The sequence below is a fragment of the Aquila chrysaetos genome, chromosome Z (assembly GCF_900496995.4).
Source record: "Aquila chrysaetos chrysaetos chromosome Z, bAquChr1.4, whole genome shotgun sequence".
NCBI classification, from domain to species: domain Eukaryota; kingdom Metazoa; phylum Chordata; class Aves; order Accipitriformes; family Accipitridae; genus Aquila; species Aquila chrysaetos.
Genome location: NC_044030.1, coordinates 15,478,454 through 15,496,882, shown reverse-complemented (window position 1 = coordinate 15,496,882; position 18,429 = coordinate 15,478,454). Strand labels below are relative to the sequence as shown.

The 18,429-nt window shown below is 38.7% G+C and overlaps 1 long non-coding RNA gene across 1 annotated transcript; it reads left to right on the top strand.

The window, feature by feature from the left end:
* The first annotated feature begins 1,918 nt into the window (after positions 1–1,918).
* On the top strand, positions 1,919–17,679 carry LOC115336864. The gene is made up of 3 exons (XR_003921948.1): positions 1,919–2,005; positions 15,973–16,096; positions 17,549–17,679. It is a non-coding gene; the product is annotated as an uncharacterized LOC115336864 (long non-coding RNA).
* The last annotated feature ends 750 nt before the right edge of the window (positions 17,680–18,429 follow it).

The following is an 18,429-nucleotide window of genomic DNA, read 5'->3' as shown; positions in this document are numbered from 1 at the left end:
AATATGAGAGGAGACAGAGTATAATTTTATAAAGGAAGTCCAGGAACACTGGTCTGAGGATATCTTTACAAGTGTGTTTTAGATGATGGCAAACCATAATCAAACCTTACATATCATTACAGCTAATAAGTTGCTGAGCTAAGGAATTATTGTGTACAGTCTTGGGCACTCTCAAGGAAGATAAGCAGCTTGATGTTGCGCTTTGCTTTTTCTGACACACTTCTAACATTTTGCAGTGCCTCTTGTATTGCTGACTAAACATAAGTCAGTTTCTTCCATGAAACCTAATGTTTCTATGACCTTTCCTGTTCCAGAATTTAAAAAAAATGCTTGTAAAGCAACTGGCCATTCTGTTGTTTATAGATGAACTTATTGCACATTGTAACAAGGCTTAAGTTCGTATAATAACCTGTCACAATAAATAATATTCACTTGATTTTGACCATGCTTTTCAGCAATGAAATGAAATCTTGGGCAGAATAAGGATGCTTATAAACAAGATCAGGCAAAATGTTGGTAAACTTTACAAAGTACTACTTGGAAAGTTGTGTTTTGTATACAGAAGATTTCATTTTTCTGTCTTTCTTTATGAGATGGATTGAAGAAAAAGGACTGCAAGCTCATTTCATTATGTATTTTCTATATGCATTACTGTTCTGTAGATAAGAAGACATCCAAACAGTAAGTTCTTGAACCTTGTGGTGCTGAATAGATAACATTGCTAGTCACATTCAAATTGAAGTGAAGTAAGTATATTGAGAGCATAAACTGTGTTTTCTTGCAGCCACCAAAACCTTGACATTAATATAAAAGGTATTGTGCATGTTCTGGGCGATGAATGGATTGAGAGCAGCCCTGCGGAAATTAACTTGGGGATACTGGTGAGTGAAAAACTGGACATGACCTGACGGTGTGCACTTGCAGCCTAGAAAGCCAACTGTAGTCCAGTCTGCATAAAAAGACACATGGCCAGCAGGGCAAGGGAGGTGATTCTGCCCCATACTCTGCACTGGTGAGATCCTACCTGGAGTACTGTGTTCAGTTCTGGGGTCCCCATGTCCCAATCCAATATCGGGGAGGGTTCTTAAACAATCCCAAGAGCGAGATTAAGACACAAACAAGGTCAGATGCCGTACAACCTTACAAGTTTTATTTCCTATAACAACTGATAATAGCGACAGGACAGAGGGAAGAAGAAAGGAAAAAGAGGCAGACCTAAGCAAGAAAATGGGAGAGATGCAGCAAGACTAGTTACCACCACCATGAAGCCAGCAATGTCCCGTTGACTCGGTCTTGGTGCAGGTGATGGGGGTCCAAGTTCCAGGTTGCAGCAGACAGATGATGATGACAAGTCCCAGTTTCAAGTGCTGCAGTCCCTTGCAGTTCCTTTCAGTTCCTTTTTCCAGTCCCTTGCAGTTCCTTTTTCGAGGGAGGAGTACGCAGTTTTTCCGAAGAGTTCAGCCATTCCCACAGAGACTGCTAGCTTCAGGCGGATATGGTGATTTCTTCAGGGCCTTCAGCACGTACTCCCCACAGCAACAGGATGCTAAGGCTAGCAAATGGTCAGCAAAGTCGGGACAAATATAGTCCAACACAGTCTCTTAGTCTCTTACACCCCATCATCCGGCTCTGGGGACCCTGGTACAAGAAAGACATGGATCTGTTAGAGGAAGTCTAGAGGAGGGCCATGAAAATGGTCAGAAAGTTGGAACACCTCTCCTATGAAGGAAGGCTGAGACAGTTGGGGTTGTCCACTCTTGGAGAAGAGAAGGCTCAAGAAAGACCTTATTGCAGCCTTTCAATATATAAAGGTTGCTTATAAGAAAGATGAAGAGAGACTTTTTACCAAGGTCTGTAGTGACAGGACAAGGGGCAATGGTTTTAAACTGAAAGAGGATAGCTTTAGATTGGACATAAGGAAGAAGTTTTTTATGATGAGGGTGGTGAGACACTGGAGAAGGTTGCCGGGAGAAGTTGTGGAAGCCCATCATTGGAAGTGTTCAAGGTCAGTTGGGATGGGGCTTTGAGCAACCTGATCTAGTGAAAGATGTCCGTGTCCATGGCAGGGGGGTTGGACTAGATGATCTCTGAAGGTCTCTTCCAACCCAAACCATTCTATGATTCTATAATTCTATGATCCTCTTGCCAAAACAACTTCTCAGTGCTCATTAAACTTTATGCTTATTGTTGGTCTACATATTCCTTTTTCAGTTTTCATACTTCTGTTTGGTTTGTATCTTGAGCATATGAATTATACAAAAAACCTTAAAATTTTCCCTTTTTTTGTGTCTGTTTTTGCATGTGTTTTGTAGTTTTTGTTTCTCTAATACAAGTCATTGTGTTTATATCCGTGCCTAAAACATGCCTATGATGTCTGGTTCCAATGGGATAGTACAAAGTGCTAAGAAAGAACAGGGAAAAAGGATGCAGCTGACTCATAGGGGAAGGCTCTGTGTGGAGTATATGTGCTTTGGAGTGTCCTAAATGCCATGTGCTGTCCCAGAAGTTTTCATTAGTGGCCACTCAAGACAAAATGTCTGTCTTGCTTGCTGCACAAGAGGTGCTTAATGGCACTGAAATTGTTCAGTTAATTAAGAACTCACCAGGAAGGATGGTGTTCTTCCTAATGTTCCTCATAACATAGCAAATTATTGACTTTTGTTCACATTTAGAAATGAAGACATCATTTACAGCTAGAGAAGAGTAAATGACATCCTAATAGGACTCCCTCCATTTTATACAATGGGCTATGCTCTTATCTCAGTTTGGTGTAAATCTGCAGTAGTTTCATGAAATTAATGGATTTTTTTCTATAGTTACACAAGAGTAATTAATGTAAACCTGTCAGGGAAAAGGCCAGAGGCCAGTTGTGCTGATACTCGTGTAGTTGCTCTGGGTACAATGAAACTATATAGTGGCTGTTTTTCAAGAAAGGTGATTTAGATTTCCCCTCTGGCAATAAAAGAAGGAAATTATCCATATCCTATTTTCCAGTTGTGATGTAAACACAATGATCTGTTAAATATTCTCCAGTTCGAAATAAGTAAGCACAAAATTTCTATAAATAAATAAGAACAAGATTTCCATAGTGAAAGCAAATATGTTCTTCTGCCTTCAAACTCCACCCATTCATCCCCTTCCCTTTTCCTTTCCAGAACGCTGCATGTTTATGCCACCTTGCTCCTTGCTGCCATAGGAGGTATTTTTGACAGCAGTATCCACAGGTCTGTCTACCAGGCCTGAAGATGCCAGGACGTTTTCAGAACTGGTGAAATATACTGAATTGGACAAAGGGTTGGACCAAAGCTAAAATTCTAGACTGACCTACTCCCCAGGGAGTTTTCAAAACGGGCTACCATCAGTCCAGGATAACTGAACTGGGGAAAAGACTGATCCTTGTTCTGAATTCTGTAGATTTGATCTGGCAAACGGCATTCTGTCAGTGAAGGGCAAACCCTCACAGTTCCCAGCTGTTTTGCTTATCTGTAAGTTTGGAACTGATTTTCTGTAACTTTGCTGGTCTTAGATTGGTGAGTTTTTCAGACGCCTTATAAAGTGCTTGCTGAAATTGACAATCAAAACTTCTTAGGAGAAACTTGGCTTTCTTTGAACATGCCTGATAAAACTGCTTAGAGCTCTTCAGATTGTTAAAGACAGTGCCTCAATACAAAGAAAAACTGGCAAATATCAAAACCAAAGTAATGGTTATACATTAAATTCCAGGAAGACTATTGTTGTTGACTTTTTGAAAAAAAAGAATACCAGTCAGCCTCCATACTGAGTGACATGCTTAAAGGTTAGATCTTGTCATCACCTGTTCTTCCTGTTTTTGATTTAATATTAAGAGCATATTTTCACGTTGCTGTTAAGAGGCTCTTTTGGTGCAAAATTGAGCCTGGTTTTACTCATTATCTAATTTTGGTTTTCCCACTGATAGGGATTTTAATTTTGAATATGTAGAGAATAATTTGTATTTTATTATCAAATGCAGGAAGCTGACATCTCAGTATTTTTGGCAATCTTGAATGCAAAGACTTCACTAAGAGAAAATGCTACCTTCTTTTCCACTCTTTTAAATAGTCTAGGAAATATAGCCTACATGCAACCCAGGCAGTGCAGGGAGGAAAACTGTAACAAGAGAGAGCTGGTTATACTGTAAGAAAAGGAAGCTTTCATATAGTCACTTTTTGGTTTTATTTTGTTTAAATCGGCGTAAGAGCTGGGATATCCTTGCTCAACTAAACCATGGTTCTTCTACCGAGAATGCTTCTTATGACACTGAACAGACAAATGTGATCCATACAAGGCAAATAAAACATCACCACCACCACCACCACCACCACCACCACCACCACCATCATCATCATCATCATCATCATCATCATCTTGCCATCTCTATATGGTACTCTCTGTTTGTAGTTACCAAATTTTGTTAGAAGGTAAGATGGAGTATTAAAGCAAAAGTCTACATAATAGTATATAGAACTTGTCATGATTACCTTAGGGAGGGTAAATTTTAAGTTTTCCAGGCCCATTGTGTGTAGTGACATCAAACCTGCTTATCATCATCTTGCAAAATCTGAAGTGCTTCATACACCAGAAAAACTCCTTGTAACTTTGTTTTTTTTTCTTTTTTTTCTGATTCTCAGAAAGTAATTTGATTTTAACTGGAGTAAATCAGTTTATTAATTGCAACAGTAAGGGCAGTATTTAATACTTGCATGGTATCCTCAATATAGGAGATACTTTGGCGTTATATTTACAACATGAAATGATCAGATTTAATTCTAATAGTTTAAATACCAACACAAGGATCACAGCAAATTAAAAGCTACTGTGATATATTAAAGAATGAGCAAATGAATCATCCTCCCCTTCCCAAGCAGATTTGAATCAAACTTTTGAAATACATATTGCTTATAATATGCATAATTAGTGTAATTAATATTGCAAGTGATTTAAGTTCTCTGTTACGCTTTGTGCTTAATGATATTGTTACAGTAGATAATGCTCATCAAGCTGGTGTGTTCTGAACAAAGAGTTGTCTTTATCTTGCTTTTCCTATAATGTCATTATGTAATGCTCTTTGCCTTATTCCTCTGTTTTTTCTCTCAGAGGATTAGAGAAAGAAGTTGCGTTTTGTGTTCTGATGCATGGAGTATGGTTCTGTACTGGTTTTGGCTGAGCTGCTCACTCACTCCCTGCCAATGGGATAGGGGAGAGAATTGGAAGGGTAAAAGTGCAAAACTTCGTGGGCTGAGATAAAGATAGTTTAATAGGTAAAGCAAAAGCTGTGCATGCAAGCAAAGTAAAATGAATTCATTCACTACTTCTCATCGGTAGGCAGGTGTTCATAGCACCATACAGGCTACTATGAAGAAATTTAACTCTATGCCAGCCGAAACTAGCACAGTTCCTTTTCTTACTGTTTTGACAGGGGCCACCTGTGGGCCTTACTGGCCCTGCCCCACCCCTGGGACCAAGAGTCCCGTGTCAGCCCAGTCCTGCTCCAGTGATGCCTCCACCCACAGCCCAGCGTCCCAGCCCTGGTATGTCCCAACTCTGGCCCTGATGTGCCTGGGGGCTCCTGCTGCTGGGGAGGGGAAGAAACTCATTGGTCCTTCTTCCTCCTTTGGGGCTGATGGTTTGTGCTCTAAAATGCCCAAGCCCTCTTGCTCATTGTCTCCTTCAGCCGCCAGGCAACCCCCTGAGCCACCTGTGCTCCTACTGCCCCACTGCTGCAGGAGGGAGTTGCTTCACACAGGTTTTGTCCTTTTGGGATTTGGAAAGTAACAGTAGCCAAAACAATGCTTATAAAGACTTGTTTTGACCCACAGCATGGCCCTGTTTTGAGAAGAAAATAAAAAAAGTATAAGAACAGGGAAGGAGACGTTACTATCACACCAACAGGGAAATGTCCACCGGGTGTGTGCAACAGAAATATCCAGATGTTTCCAGGCTAGTTTTGCATGATCGTATCCACGAAGGATATAATTTCTTTCTGTTGCCTTTTTTACAGAGCAATAAGTCATGCTAATGTAGGTCCTTCTTCGACTTCCAGTGATGCTTTACTTAGTTCCTTTGACAGTCCCAACCAAAAGGCAAGTTGTCACTAAGATACTACACCACTAACTTGTGGTAGGAATGTCCCATAGTCTTCATACTTGTGTTCTGCTAAGTTGGATCTCAGTTCTGCTCCTGGACTACTGACTGCTGTGAGCTAATCACTTTGCCCATGTGATGAAGTACAATGCTAATGCTTGCTTTCACCGTTTTCTCAGTGATTTGAGTGTGTAAGTAAAACATTTTTAAAGAGTTGGGACGGTGCTGCTGTTCTAGCAAAAAACATTTCAATAATTGGTGTAATTTTATTGGAAGAGACTTGGAAAAAACTATAAAAGCAGAAGCACAAGAGTGAATGCTAGGAAGATCTGTGTTTTTTTGTTTTTTTTTTTACTTTTGTAATGAAGAATGCTTTTTATGTTGCAGCTGATTGGCACTGAGAGCATCTTCTCCAGAAAAGTCTTTTGCTAAAGAATATGAAGTTTCTTTTTATGCATTTGTTATGTATTTGAGAATATATAGAAAGTATTCTAATTCTTCTTTTGATTTTTTGTAATTTCACAATGACACAACCTTCTTTTCCCTTTTGTGATACATTCATTTAAGTAATTCAGTCTAGCAGCAAGGGCCATCAAAATGCTCTGTATTCGGTCCTCCTCTCACTCCCCCAAATTTAGCCATTGAAAAATCCTGAAGCAAATAAGTGCATTCAATTCACAGTTCTGACACCAATTCTTTATTTTCCTTGAGCAAATCTTCTAACCAACTGTTTTCTCTCTGAAGTGAAGAGAGTTGATGATGGTGTTAGAGCATTTAGGTGAAATGGCATTTTACCAAACACTTCATAGAGGAAGTCTGAATCTTTACAAATGGGGAACATGTTGCATACAAAGATGAAAATGCTTGCCCAGGGTGATCCCACAAACTAGGATTACGTGAGGTCAGGACCTATTGCATCCAGGTCAAGCAGTATACATGAATAATTTAGACTTCTGTAAAACATAAATAGCTGTTTTAGAAAATTCTTGGAAATAGGAAGTGTCGCATAATGGTATTACAATACAAGCTATGTAGGACAATCAGATCTATGGCTTGCAGCGTCTTACAGATGTTATTGCAGCACACAATTTTTAAGAAGCAGATATTCTTTACGAAGTTATTAGTGTATGTCATTGCATAAAGTAGTACATTGAAACTTTTGGTGTGTTCAATTCCCACTTTCCTTCTTTATTTCAAGTAATCACAAGTACCTGCTAAAAATGGGTGTGCGCAGAAGTTGGTTTCCCTGATTTCTTGTGCATATGACTTGGCTAGAATATAGAAAACAGGAGAAAAAGAAGCATGCTGAAGGTTTTTGGGGTGATGATAGTTTATTATAAGTCAAATGTGTGGGTTCTTCCAGCAGTGACAGTCCCACTGCTATTTCCATTTATATAAAAAGCAGAAGCCTCTATCTCCACAGACACAGGCCCTAAGACCTGACATAAAAAAACCAAGTTAGTGTAGTCTCCTCTCTAGTCAATAAGCCTGATAGTTTCTGTCTTCTCAGCTGGAACATGCAGTTACCTGTTTAAACATTTACTAAATTAATTGCTGCCCCCTTCAAACAACACCCATGTAGAAAGGGATGAATAAGAACTTTCTTGGTTTTCTTATGAATTAAAAGCTGCTACAGTCTGTTCCTGGGCTTCACTGGGACCCTTTGCTTATGCCTACATTGATCACGGTGCAGCTAGCTGAGATACCAGTGGCATCAAAAGCAGCACTATGTAATTTCAAAACACACTGAAAAAGTGAGACAAATAAATATTTGAGCAGTTACCTTGTGCTGAGCCCCCCATGGCTGCAGTCAGACTCTGATCTAGAAATGCAAAAGGTGGACCTTTCCCTTGGTGTAATTTTTAGGACTGGCAACCCAATTCGATTAAAATGTTAACATTCAACTGAGAGTTGCAAACATTTAAATTAGATCACATTATCAACTCTTTTTGAAAAGAGTAAAACTTAACTAAGAGAAATGAAAATGTATAAAATGTTAAACCATCCATTATATGATAGTGACATAATATTTGCTTAGAACTCTTACAAAGACAGTAAAATCACAAATGAAGTGACAGCAGTCTAAAGCAATGATACAAATCTGTTAAGTAGACATAGTTAAAAATTATCAGCTTTTCACAGATTTAATGGCATGGTATATTAAAAATACTTTTCTTTCTTTAAGCTTTAAACTATAGTAATTTTATAATGAATCTTAGTTTTTTAAAAACCAAAACAAAGCCAAAAACCAACAAGAAAACCTCAATACCACCCCTACTCCCCCAAGTCAGGTTTTTCCTGATAGGTGGTATGATAGGCTTTAGGTTTTTGTTTCATGGCACAGTTGGTTATATCTTGGCATATATGAATTTATGGCACATAGGCTTATGGACAACACATTGAGCAGACTACTAAATAAAAAATTAACTGCATACTTTCTGGAAGCCTAAAGCCATCCATGAATTGGTGTGTGGTGAAAGAGGAATTCTGATTTTCATTGTACCTCCGGTTTTAAACGAGATTTCTCTCAGTTTTAGCTCACTACTTTGTGCTACGTGTCACAGCTTTATTGATAACCTCCACTTGTCAGCTTCCAGATAGGTGTGTTACACATGCATATTCTGAGACTTATTGTGCATGTTTTCATAGGTCTCAGTAGGCTATCCAATTTTCTTCTCTTAATGACTTGATAGAATCATAAGTGCCTTTTCTTGTAAAGCCTGGACCTAGCTCTAAAATGTCTGCATCATGTTGACAGAGGAAATGTTTTAAGTATCTTCTTATGGGATCATCATTACTTGCTCCTCCCTTCTTAAAAATCTGTAATCTCTTCTACAATGAAAAGTGTATTTATCCTGGGAATTGTCACATTTCCTTCTCTCCCTCCTTTCCTTTAAAATCTGTGAACATCCTTTGTGTTCTTTATCTTCCAAGAATATCTGCCAACCTGATGGCTGTCTTGTGCTTTTAATGTAACAAACTTTTTCTTACTGACCTAAGCTTCTATTAAGTTTTAATGGTCTCTCCTGTGTTGATCTATCCCTTAATTCTAATTATCAATACCAAGAGGGATGTTTGGGGCTATGGCCTATCCTACCCTTTTTATGTTTCAATTTTAAGGATTAGCCACATCTGAAAGCTCTCCTGTTACACCAGCAACAGCGGTAGTCTGTCTCAGACAATTGAAAACCAACCTGGGTAGAAGCATTTTATTTACCAGGTCTGCCAGGGTTTGTGTAAGACAGTAATCACTCTGGCGTCAAGGCTGAGAATTAAAGGAAAGTGTAAAATAAAAGAACAGAAGGAAATTTTATTATGAAACTCCAGAGGGACATCAGTACTCTGTGCATAGCTTATGGCTTCAGTAAGACTTTGTAGTATCTATATATGTCTATTCTACATCTTTGAAGATGTACACCCAGTTCATGAAGTGTACGACAGCTTGAGCAGATTATGAAGGCAAAGAATTTGTGCTGTGCTTCATAGAAGAAATTTTAGATGCTAAGTTATTGTTTGCAAAATGCTTCAGCAAATGTCTTGGTATTATTCTGTTTTAGAGCCAGTGTAAGGGAGTTCACATATTTTGTTGTATTGAGTTCTTCTCTGTCTCATGTACCAGAGAGAGACATAAGTTCCAGTTCCTTGATTTCTTCCCATGAGAAAAGCAAAGCCTTGGACACACCAGTATAACTCTGCTTCCAAAGGGCAGAAGATGAGACTTACAGCTAGCTCTGCAGGTTCATCCTAGCTTGCGGACATGGCTTTCAGGCCTGGTTTTACAAGAGGGACCTTGCTTCAATTGTTTTGTATATGAATTAGACTTGTAAATAATACTTTTTGGAAAAGAAAAGGTTATTTACATCAATGATATCGAATCTTACCTTTATCTAATAAAACTTTCTTTATCCAAAAGGAGGAGGGGGTAAAAGAATATAATCTAAAAGTAAAATATAAATAAAAATAAAATGAAAGAGAAAACCCAGTACAATTTTAAACAAAAAAACACTGGAAATACTGGGGATTGAATGAAATGAAACTGTGTTTGCTACTGATTTTCCAGCTGAAGGTCTGTGTTTCTCCTTTTGTGTTTCTATCTAGCAATAATAGGTCTGTTTTTCCTTAAGGAATAGCTGGTCTAATGCAACATTTTCACAAGTCATGGGAATGTTTTTGTCAAATCCAGGAGTCAAGGGTAAAGAGGAAACAAACACATAATCAAGTCCTTTTTGCCATGTGTCTGATATCTCATTTTTATTTCTAGTTGGATTTTTTTCCTCTTTATTTGTTGGTACCATTAGCAGAACTGCCCACACCATGGGTATTGTAACTCCAAACTTATCAAGATGCTCTTACCTTCAGAGACTTGTACTCTCTCTTCCACTGCTAAGGAGTACAGACTTTCATTTATCTGATGCCAGTCACTACTCTGTTTCTTAATCCCTCCTCAGAAGTGTTTTGTCTGACTTCGTTATGGAACATTCGTCACTGAAGCATTGCTGGTCTGATCTGATGAGGCTATTACAGTGTACATTGCATGCCTCAAATTTCAAATAGCTTGCTTTATATTTACCAGAAAAGACTTACTTTTTAATCAAGTACGATCAAGAGTATCCACATTTGAAAATGTTATATTTTGTATTCTGTTTATATTAAAAAGGGGGTTGGAGGGGAGGACCCTGACAGCAATATAAGTACTTTCCCAAAGTACTACTTAAAATGGCAATACTATTTAAAATGGCAAGTGCAAACAACCAAAACTAAAATGAAGTTTTCTTTTACAAATGTTACATTAATTGTGTCTTTTTCCTGTATTTTAAGAAGACAGATATTTTGAATCCTCTAATCACCACCGGCACTATGTTTCTGCCTTTAAATAGTACATTTGCAATATGTCCCTTGTTAAGTGAGCATTTCAGTCTCAGTTTAACAAACAGTATGTTCAAAATTACTTTAGAAAGCATTGCTTGATTCTATTAAAAAAATATTTGAGCAATCAATCCTGACAAATTACAGTAGAAAGACTAATTTGTGCAGACAGAGAAAGCTTTTGCTAGATATTTTTATGTGCTGAGTTTCTTCCTAACATTTCTGTAGTCAAGCTACAGAGCCAAATCATCTCTGTTATAATCTGTGTGAAGTTAATGGAGAAGTTTTATGGCTGAATTTGGTGAATTAAGTGTGCAGCTGCTATACACAGCTACTCTGTAAAGCAAAAACAGAATTTATGATCTGCTTCATATACCTCCACAGATTTTTATGCTGCACCTATTCCCTTCCTGTTCAACTTCTTTACCTTGTCTTGGTCCATGTTTCCCAGAGTATGGCAGAGTTGATTTCTTGAAGTGAGAGACAAATTGCTGGAAAATGAGGAATTATTGCACAAAATATGTGACTTTTAGAACAGAGATTTTGTTGATTGACTAGATAAAACATGAAAAGACAACATGAAGGAATGCTGTGTATACTGCCTTGCTCTCTAAAAAATTGTCAGTGTCTTTCATGGTGGAGTTTTATACACAAGGTCATATAATGGAGTTATATAATTCTCTCTCCCTTAGCGTGTTCCTCTCTCCCTCCCCCTCCCTTTCCCTCTCTCCCTCCCCTTCTTCCTTGGTTCTCTGGTCTTATTTGTTCCTTTCTTTTCCTGTTGGCATGGAAATGACAAAATTGTTTGTGTTAGTATATGAAATTGGATTGTTTGTATGTTTGTTTGAGTTACATACATTTTAGTAGAATACTGATTGAATCAATGGTCAAAGTGGTAGAAGTACAGCATTTTAAAGGGATCTTACTGATTAATTCTGGAAGAGTCAGTAAGGTAGTCTGTTTCATACAAAGGGTTTAAACACGTAGAAGAAAACTTTTTAAAGTTACTTTTTTCATTTATCACTCTGCAGGAAGTCAACATTATTTAGGCTGTTCATTTCATACTAGGCCTTTGACATTAATCTTCAGTAAATGAAGACAGCTCTCTTGTACCTATGTAATTCAGGGATAAACCAAACAGAATAGGTAACGATTTATAGATGAGGTCATTCTTCAAGAAAAGGTTAGAATGAAGGAAAGTATGCAGAATTATAGATAGCTCTAAAGAGAGAAAAAAATTCAAACAAGGTTTTGGCCACAGTGGTCTGATCAACTGGGGAGACAGGCTTAACTTTCAGGAATAGGCTGGATAAGCTTAAATGTTGGCAGGATGTAGTTCTGCACTTGGCACATGATGCACTACAGGTTTTTGTAAAATATATATTCAAGTCACTTCCAATTTACAGTCATCCTTAGAGTCTAAAATGTGTGTGAGAGAAAGAATGGCCACTGAAGATATCTCAGGCTCTATGCCCAGATTCTTGATACAAATCTTTTACATGAAGGACAAATGCTTTTAAGATATTTCAGAAAATGAATGTGGATTTGCTAAAATAGAACCAAGCAGAAAGCACAAATACATTCTGAAATATACTGGGAATAACAAAGAATGACAAGATTCTTTGTTATTTTATGTCCTATTCAAGAAACTGAAGTAAGGTCATTTCACTGTTCTTAGTACTGGAAATATAGATATTGCACTGAGCAGAAGACATTGTATTACTGAGTGTAGAATCACAAAAAGATTGGGAACAATCTCTGGAGGTCATCTTGTCCACCGTCCCTGCTCAAGCAGGGCAACCTAAAGCCAGTTGTGCAGGGCTGTGTCCAGATGGCTTTTGGATATCTCAAAGGATGGAGACCCAACACCTCCTTGGGCAACCTGTTCCAGTGTTCAATCACCCTTAAAATAGTGTTTCCTGATGTTCAAGAGGAACCTCCTCTGTTTATTTGGTTTAGTACCTGCAAAATAAAATTTAGATTAAACTAATGAACACCGTAACACTTTCAAATTGATCTGCCTTTTGAAGCTTGATAGTGTGTCAGCCACACACAAGTTTCTTAAACATTTTTAGTGATCTGAAGCACACTTAAGAAAGAGGGACCTTAATTGTTCTTCAAGAGAAGATTGATATTAATTGGCTTTATTAAAGCTATGTAGACTTTGCTGAAGTATTTCTCTCTTGTTCAAGTTTCAATATGTTCAATGAAATGTTCTTGAAATGTTTCCTTTTAACTATCTGGCATCACTTCTAGCAAACCCTTCCTTCATCCCTCTAGAACTGGAAATTCCTGCCTATTTCTAAGCCTGTGTAAGGAATTGGCTTCTCAAAATGTTTTTCTGAGAGTTGTGTAATGGCATTTGTAATTAAGTAAGTGTCGCCATTGGCTTCAATGGAAGCAGAGTTGAGCCTATGCAGCACACTTAACACACTTCAGCAACTCAGCAATTCACCTGCTTCCTTGTCATGTGTTCTTTGGCACTGATAGGAATTTCTGTCCCTTAATTTCTATGCTCTTTACTTTAGAATTAATGTACACTATTACATCATATCCTACAAATTTTTCTATTGGTAGCACAAGAAAAAAAATTCAGGAACTTTATAAGTTCTGTCCTGGAAAGACTTCACTTTATAGTTTTTTTATTATATTGTTTTTATTTTAAGTAATATCTCTCTTTTCTTCTTCCCTTCCCAGACACACAAACTCTTAGGTAAGTTGAAAGAAAATATAACTGGAGAATTCCAAAATATATGCCTTAGTGATTCAACAAGGAGGGAGACTTGGGTGCATTATCAGAGGTACACCCCAAACAGTGAGCTCAGCAACACCTAATCTGTGCCTTGTTGTGGTTTAAGCCCAGCTGGCAACAAAGCACCATGAAGATGCTTGCTCACTCCTCCCCCCCAGCCCTGGTGGGATGAGGGGGAGAAAATATAAAGAAACACTTGTGGTCAAGACAAGGACAGGGAGGCATCGCTCACCACTTATGGTCACAGGCAAAAGACAGGCTCGACTTGGGGAAGAAACAAAATTAATTTAATTTACTACAAATCAAATCAAAACCAAGGATAATGGGAAATAAAACCAAATCTTACAACACCTTCCCCTACCCTTCCCTCCTTCCTGGCTGAACTCCACTCCTGGTTTTCTCCATCTCCTCCCCGCAGCAGCACAGGGGGATGGGGAATGGGGGTTGGTGTCAGTTCATCACACACTGTCTCTGCCGCTCCTTCCTCCTCAGGGGAAGGACTCTTCACTCTTCCCCTGCTCCAGCATGGGGTCCCTCCCATGGGAGACAGTCCTCCACGATCTTCTCCAATGTGGGTGCTTCCCATGAGCTGCAGTTCTTCATGAACTGCTCCAGCGTGAGTCCTTTCCATGGGCTGCAGTCCTTCAGGAGCACACTGCTCCAGCGTGGGCTTTCCCATGGAGTCACGGCCATCTTCGGGGCATCCCCGTGCTCCAGCGTGGGGTCCTCCCTGAGCCGCAGGTGGGTATCTGCTCCCCCACTCACCTCCATGGGCTGGGGGGGGACAGCCTGCTGTCTCACCATGGGCTGCAGGGGCATCCCCTCCTCCCCCGCTCCTCCTCCCCCTCCTTCCTCACTGACCTCGGTATCTGCAGAGGTGTTCCTCTCACATTCCAATTCCACTACTCACTGCAGGTTCCCCTTCTCAAATCTGTTCTCCCAGAGGCGCTACCACCATTGCTGATGGGCTCGGCTTTGGCCAGAGGCAGGTCCGACTTGGAGCTGGGGAAGCTTCTAGCAGCTTCTCACAGGAACCACCCCTGCAGCCCCTTTCCCCCACTACCAAAACCTCACCACACAAACTCAAAACATGCCTGTAGGAAGGCACCATACACATATTTCCATTTTTTTCATGGGATGAAGGAGATAGAATTTTCAATAGGAAAATAAGTTAGTTTGATTTTTTTTTTTTAAATTAAAAATACCAATTTTCTGAGGGAGAAGAATACCCTGACCCCATCTTCCCTCTTACTCAGCAGCTGTGGAACATAATGGAAGTTCAGTGTGACTCCATTTGCGTCAGATAATAGTGTGAGACACCCAAAATACAGCATTCTTAAGATATCACGGTGGCATTGTAAAATTGATGTGGGGGAGCTGAGTCAGCTCTTTTTCATTTCTGATCAAAATATGTTTCAATGAGAGCTGAAAAAATACTGCAGGAAGCAGACAGATTTGGAAGAAAAATCCTGTCAAAAATGCATAATGATTCATAATTTGTATTGCATGCAAATAGGCAAGGGATGGCAGAAAAAAAACATTCCTTGCCTATTAACAGAATAGAATAGCTCCTTTCATTGCTAATGCTCATCGTGTGTGTCATAAAACAGGTGTTCATTCTAGTCCTGACAAAAGCTTTTCCTGTACTATACACTTCTCTCGCTCTTATATCATAAAATAGTCCCCAGCATGTGGTAGCACTAAATCTTTACAGACTACTACTTTGCCAACCAATTTGATTTCCATCAATATAGGTTGGACCAGTCATATCTGCTTCTTTCCCCTTTCTTTCTTTCTTTACTGCTCCTTTCAGCTTGTAATTAATGTCCAGTATTTAGATGTTTTCCTTATGTATGTTTTTTTGTTTTTGTCCTGGTGGTAGTGCTTCATCTCCCCACGCCATCTTGCATTTTCTGTTTTTAACCTCAGTACGTACGGTTTGTCCCTTGCAAGGCTTACAATGTCAATTGCAGGAGGAAGCTAATTTTAGTTGGAATATCTAGATTTTAGTGTGTTATAAAAAACTATGAATTGTAATTAAACATCCCTTTTGCAGTTGGCATCTGTCTTCCTTTCATTTTTTCTCTTGTACTTAACTCATTTAAATAAGCAAATTAAAAGGTTGTGTACACTGGCAGTCTTATTAGCATCCTCCACTCTGGCCAGTCCAAGGTGGCCTGGTGACCTCGTGCATGTGATTTACAAGTTGTAGAATACAGAGAAGTAATGTGTGATGATTTTTGTCTTTACAGATAAAACTTCGTCCTGCAGCTTGAGAATACAGAAGGTTTTGGTTTTTATGTAGGCAATAACTTGCCATGGTCAGCACAATAGGTAAACAGAGGCCACAAATACAAAAAAAACAAAGCTCCACAGGTAAGATTTGTATGGTCTTTGGGTGAAGTGCTGGTGATAACATCAGATATGCATCTAAATAAAACAAACTTCCTTGGGATTCCCTCTCCAGCTGTTGTCAAGCAAGTAACTGAAGGAGGCAATATGTGCATGTTTTTTCTTCTCTTTGTTGTTATACACATTGCAGTAGGGCTGCTTATTAACATTTTGTTTAAAAAGGAAATTACAAAGTGATGCTAACTGGTGTTAGAGGTCAGAAAGAGTACAGAGGCACAACAGTGAGGGTGAGAAAATGATTAAATTAAAAAGGGATTTTGGAATCCTTCTTTGGCAAATGTTTTCCCAGTGCTGTGAAGGTGATGTGAAGGTGGTGTGAAGGTATTAACACAATCAAGTGGAGTATGTGGGGGACGGTCTCCTGAAGAAGGCATAGTAGATCTCAGAGAAGCTCTTTTTTATAGTGTTGAATTCTACCTTAGTGAAGCAGAGAACTGTTTTCCTGCTCAGCTGAAATTTCCACCCATCCTCAGAGGGAACAACTAACACAGTACTGGGTGCCTGTTAGCTTCACCAGAAAGATGCATGTTCTAGTTAAGCCTACTAGAGACTGTATGTTAAGTCAGAAATTAAATCCATCCTGCTCACTGCATGCTGCTTTTCCATCTCTGTTGTATTGCAGCAAAATGTGTGTTGCTGCCCTCCTTCTTTAGCATCTTACCTGCATATGGCTATGCCTCAGGACTGCTATAAAACCAGATTCTAGTTTGCTTCTGACAACTCCAGATGTAGCGGTAAGCTTCCAAAAATGGAAGACCTTTTTCCAGCTGTCTGGTCCCATTTCATTTGTTGCCATGACTTAAATAATGGTGTGATGGGAAGGTCTTGTCACAGGATGTTCAGGATAAGCAAACTGCGTCCCTAAAATGAAACCACCTCAGATGAGTTCTAATAAAATAGGAGATAATTCAATATACCCTCTGTGTAAAATATGACAACATGATTACTCAAGATTTGGGAAAGGCTTTAAAAGTCTAAGTTCTTCACCTTATTTATTTCATTGCCAATTGGGTAAATTAAATGTATTCTCATTTAGGGTATTCACTTTTCACTCCTATTAGATCTGTTTAACAAGTTCTTTAGACTGCATAAGACAGTGCAATCTTAGGTTGTTGGGTTTTTAATACCTAACAATAATTGTAGCACCTTTTAATGCTTAGAAGCAAGTCTTGGAACCTTATGGTAAACTGAAAAACTCTTTTTTCGTTAGCTTACTTTTATTTAGCATTAAAGTTTATATTGTTTAGATGTAGATACTATGCTGACATGTTCTTTAGGTATAGGAAAACCTATCAGGGAATGCAAACCAACTCTAGTTCACTGTAGGCGTCAGGCAGGTATAACTTAGGGAGAGAGGAGCAGGGTAAAAAAACAAACCCAAGTAAACCTCACAAGATTCTGATTTCTCTATTTCAGGAAGAAAATGATGCTTCTCAAAGATTTGGATGCTGGAATAAACTTCAGCAAAGACAAGTTAGACAGCAGATAGCTGGCAAGAAGATAAAGGAGATATGTTCAGTTAATAAATCACATCTCTGAACTCCTAAGCATAACAGCTCCACGTGTGTAATTTATATATATATTAAATGAATGTATCTATAAAACTCACACACCATCCCACTGAATACTCAGTCTATTAATGTTTCCAAAGCACTTGTCACAGTTCTGTCTAAGCTTTGTGCAGAATTAAAACACCACCATAAATATTTCAAAAGTAGCAATTAATTGTCCTTCTTATGCCAGATAAAATAATAAGCTGCTGTTTCTCAAGAAAAATGACAGTTGCACTCCCGCTTTCATTTTAGTGAAAGACTGTTGTTTTATAATCCTATTTTTTTGCTTTCACTCTGGTCCTTTGGGAAATCTTCAGTGATGAAGCAGGTCTTCTAAAATAATCTAAAGATTGTAAGGTGATGACTTTTCTTAGATCTAATTTTGGAAGATATTTCAGACTTAGACCTACACTTATCTGTTAAGTGTAGTGCACTTGTTAATCACAGCAGTAACAGCCACAGAAGAAAGCCTTGGATCTGTGCCAGAGCATTGCACTGCAACAGATACAGACCTTCAGTCTGAGTGAAATAAAGCAAAAACCACATTTCTGAAAAGATCTTCATATGTCCCCTGAATGGTTCCTTTCCCAATGTGTAGGTAGCTAACTTATGAAAGCTTGCTTCTTTCCCAGCTTTTAAGAAATCCATCCATCACTATCACCCAAAGATATGTGAAATAATACTACTCAGAACATAACACTTTCTTAAATTACCGGAACTATTCATCTAAAGAAGTATTATGCT